Source organism: Callorhinus ursinus, unplaced genomic scaffold (genome assembly GCF_003265705.2).
Source record: "Callorhinus ursinus isolate GAN/ISIS: 27379988/994484 unplaced genomic scaffold, GSC_fseal_2.0 scaffold2, whole genome shotgun sequence".
In the NCBI taxonomy this organism is placed as follows: Eukaryota; Metazoa; Chordata; class Mammalia; order Carnivora; family Otariidae; genus Callorhinus; species Callorhinus ursinus.
This window is the reverse complement of record NW_027397064.1, coordinates 17,868,048-17,872,805: the sequence shown is the minus strand read 5'-3', so window position 1 is coordinate 17,872,805 and position 4,758 is coordinate 17,868,048. Positions and strand designations below refer to the sequence as shown.

Below are 4,758 nucleotides of genomic sequence, written 5' to 3'. Positions count from 1 at the left end.
GAGTGTCTGACTCTCAATTTCAGCTCAGGTCATAATCTCAGGGTCGTGAGATAGAGCCCCATGTCAGGCTCCACACCCAGCACAGAGTCTGCTTGAAATTCTCCCCCTCCATCTGTCCGTCCCCCTCTCTCAAATAAATAAATAATAAAATCTCTTTAAAAAAAAAAGATTTGAATGGACATTTCACAAAAGAAGATATACAAATGAGCAGTATGTCCATGAAGGATATGAAGGCTGTGGACCAACCAGAAGTCTCACATGTCGTTGGTGGGGATATAAAATGGTAAAACCGCTCAGGCAAAAGGTCTGGCAGTTTCTTCTAAAACTAAACATACTCCTACCCTCTAACCCAGCAATTCCACCCCTAGAAATATACCCAGGAGAAATGCAAATATACGCGCACAAAAATATTTATACAAAATATTAATAGCTTTATTCATAAGAGCCAAAAACTAGAAACAGCCCAGCTGTCTGCCCACGGAGGATGGCTAAACAAACTGGTCTGTTCCTACAGTGGAATACAGTGGAAGACTTCTCAACAACTAAGAGCAATGAACTACGGATACGCTCAACAACACGGATGAATCTTTAAAACTTCAAGCTGAAGGAAAGTACATTCTGTATGAGTCTACTTTTGTGAAGTTCCAGAACAAGCAAAACTAATCTATGGGAGAAAATAATCCGGCAGTGGCCTTGTTCTCCACCCTTTCTCTTCTCGTTGCTGAGGCCACCATGTTGTCAGCCTCTGGCCCACAATCTCCCTGAGACGGAGCGCCGTGCCTTCGATTAAGCGGCAGAGTTCTGATGGAGAGAGATTTGAAGTTGATGTTGAAATTGCCAAGCAACCTGTGACTATCGTGACCATGTTGGGAGATTTGGGAATAGATGACGCAAGCAAAGTGAACAGATGATGTCCCTATTTTGGACCAAAAATTCCTGAAAGCTGACTGAGGAACACTTTGCGAGCTTATTCTGGCTGCGAATTACTTGGAAATCCAAAGTTGGCTTGTTGTTACATGCAAGACGGTTGCCAGTACAATCAAGGGGGAAACTCCTGAGGAGACTCGCAGGAACTTCCATATCCAAAATGACTTTTCCTGACGAAAAGGCAGCCCAGGTACTCAAAGAGAAGCAGTGGTGTGAAAAGTGAAATGTTGTGCCTGACCCTGGAACACTCCAGGGATTGTTCCAAAGACGAGTTGCGCTGCTCTGTTTGTAATTGTTAGTATTAGACCAACAGTAGACAAATGAAGCAGCAAATTAGTGGTGTGGGCAGAATATCGTCCTCCTTGCAGGTGTGGGTTGAGTACAGATTTCAAACACAATGCTCAGTTTCTTCCAGGATGATCAAAAGTCTCTTTTTTTTCTTTGCTACAAATAAACCTGAACAGTGGTTCTCTCTAGAAGGTGGTATTTGGGGCTTTCCCTGTCTTTGTAGAGCGATTTCCTGCCTATTTTATTGTCTAGTTAACTTTAGTGACCTGATAAAAGTTGGCATTGTAAATAAAACAAGGTGCAAAATAGAAAGAAAAGAATCAGAACTGGGGCGCCTGGGTGGTTCAGTCAGTTAAGTGTCTGCCTTCGGCTCAGGTTATGAGCCCAGGGTCCTGGGATCGAGCCCCGCATCGGGCTCCCTGCTCTGCGGGGAGCCTGCTTCTCCCTCTCCCACTCCCCCTGCTTGTGTTCCCTCTCTCGCTGTGTCTCTCTCTGTCAAATAAATAAATAAAAATAAAAAATAAAAAAAAGAAATATAAAAAAAAGAAAAAGGAAAGAATCAGAACAGTGGCTACCCCGGTGGGGACAGAAGCAGAGACAAACAGGAGGGACTTGAGGGAATCTTTAGGGATAATGGTAATGTTTTCTATATTGATGGGGGTTGGGATGATACAGGAGCACATATTTGCCAAAACTGAGTGAATATACAAATAGGTAGATCTGTGTGTTTCATTGTCTATAAATTTTACATCAAAGGAAAAACTATAAATACTGATCTCTAGCTAATGCTCTACAACGTGATGTATTTAGAGAGAAGTGCACGGCTGTCTGCAGTTTCCTTTGAAATGCATCAAAAAACCAAAATGGATTAATGGATACAGGGATGGCTAGATGCATAGATCCAGGATAAGGCAAGTCAAATGTTAATGGTAGCTTCTAGGTAGTAGGTATACAGGCATGTACAGTGAAGTTCTTTCAACTTTGCTATAGTTTCAAAATTTTTTACAATAAAATGGTAGGGAGGGGGGCGTCAGCCAGCACTCGGTCTTGGCACTCTTTCAAGCAGGGTGTACACCCTCCAGTTTGCCACACTCCCTACCCTACCTTATTGCCTCAAGCCCACCCTGCTTCACTCATTTACATTTCCTGCACCCCCTGGTCCAGGGAGGTTTTGTCCTAGACACATACCACATATCCTCATGTTTAAGAAATCTCTGGAAGAGGTAGAATAGCATTGTACCAATTCCATCACTTAGCAGTTTTGTGATCTTGGGTAAATTAATTCACCTCTGAGCCTCGATTTTCTCATCTGTAGGATGAAGTGAAATGGTGAACACAAAGTTTCTAGCACACAGCGGGCACCAGATACATGTTGACTGTTATTACACAGTTCAATATACTGACGTTGTAAATGTAAACAGATAGAGGACTGTTTGATTTTCTCAGTAAGAAACTGTAGAGTTTACACGCAGGGGAAAGTATGGGAACACTTTTTGCTGGGAACTGCCCTATGTGCTTTCACTAAATTTCCTTTCACACAGAAAAAGCAAATGCCACCTGTACCTGTGAGCTAAACACAGTCTCTGCAATGGAGAATTCAATGGGAAGCATACATTTGAGCTGCAAGGGTGGCAAAGAAAGCTTTAGGGTAGAAGGAACACTTGAGTCGGGTCTTGCAGGATGGATAGTTTTCCAGGTAGACCTGGGGAAGGAGGGTTGTCCAGGCAGAAAGAACAGCAAAGGCAAAGGCATTGAGCAATGAAAAAGCAATGGGATAGGGAGCCTGGGTGCCTCAGTCAGTTAAGGGTCCGACTCTTGATGTCGGGTCAGGTCGTGATCCTGAGATACAGCCCCACATCAGGCTCCACACTCAGTGGGGAGTCTGCTTGAGATTCTCTCTCTCTCCCTCTTCCCCTCCCCTAGCTTGCTCTCTCTCTCTCTCAAATAAATAAATAAATCTTAAAGAAAAGAAAAGAAATGGGATCCTCAAATTTGACAAACAGCTTTTACTAGTAGAACCCAGGGAAGGCAGGAGATAAGACTGGAGAGGGAGGTGGTGGCTAAATCATAGCCCATTTGGCTTGTGGCAGGTTTGGGTTTTGTGCTGCAGAGTCAGAGCTACCAGCCCCTTTTAGAAAGCTACTGCTATAGCAGAAGAGAGCTAGATTGACTGCAGAGCACCCTTGAGGCAGGGAAACCAGCTCGGTACCAATGCCGCCCCTGCTCAGCAGAACTCATTGGGATCATTGTGAAGCATGTGGATTCCAGGGCCCACACCAGACCTATTGAATCAGAGCATAGGAGGAGGGCCTGGGAATCCAGATAATTAACAAGTACCCAGGTTTCTAACAAGCTTAGAAAACAATGAGTCCAGGAGATGGTGTCCACTGTCCTCTGAAAGGAGATTAAGGCCGGAACTGAGGCATTGGGGGACGATGAGAGGAGGCATATTACAGCCTGATTAATCTTAAATAATGTGGCAAGCGGTTGCATGTGGGGGTGGTGACTTCCAGGCATGACCGTGTAGACCGCCGTACCGTTTACGGAGATAGGGAATGCAGAGGAAGGGTCAAGTTTAGGGAGAGGAGATAATGACTTCTGCTTGACCAGATGAATCACCATCTTGATAGCTGACACTGTCTGGGTGGTGGTGGGAGCTCTGGCCACAAAGGTCACCCAAGGAGAGCTGATGGCGTGAGAAGGGGAAGAGCAATAGCTCCCAAATGCACTCATTTTCTCTTGTGCTTCTCACACAAATCCACAGCTTGAATAGCCCATATCTTCCAACAATGTTAAACAGTAATCAGGACAATAAATTACAGGCATAAGGTTTGAAAATAGACAAGCAGAAAAGTAAACATTTCCTGGGTCTCCAAAACCCAGATGCATGACAGAGTCAAGCCGCCTCCTGCCTTTTGACTTAAGCCAGGGACAGAGCTCCTGGGTGACATTGGCAGGCCCCAGAGGAAACTCCATCTCTCATCTGCCCTTGATGCTATTTACAGAATAAACACTTCTCCTGCATAGATGAATCTCCTCAAACTACAGAGATGGCATAAAGAATATACTAGTTGCCAGAAAACCTGGATCAGAATCACATGAGTGTGGGCAAACCTAACCTCTCAGAGCCTCTTTTTGTTCTTGCAGAAAATAAGGACAACAGCAACCGCTCTAAGGAACAAATGAGGAGACACATGTTAAGACCTGTCAAAAACTCTGCTCACAGCTCTAAGGAATCAGAGAAACCCACCCACTCCCACCAGCTCCAGTCGAAGGAGAGTTTATGGAAATGAGACAACAAGCAATCTCGCCAGCTCCCAAGAGCAGGAAATGAAGTACAGGTTGTCACTTAGGCATCGGAGCTGAAAGCCTGACTTGAGTCCTTACCATGGCTTTCTCTCTGGGGCCATATGGCCTACTGTCTCTTCCTCTCTCTGCCTGGCCACGCATTCCCACATGGCAGACATGGTGCTCATCTAACCCACTCCCTGTTCCTCCTTCCTCACTGTAAGGAGCTCAGCTTGATGGAGATGGTCAAAGGCA

General features: G+C 45.0%; 1 pseudogene; it reads left to right on the top strand.

Annotated features, from left to right (window-relative positions):
- The first annotated feature begins 212 nt into the window (after positions 1–212).
- LOC112807540 (S-phase kinase-associated protein 1 pseudogene) lies at positions 213–4,419 on the top strand (annotated as a pseudogene).
- Positions 4,420–4,758: the final 339 nt, after the last annotated feature.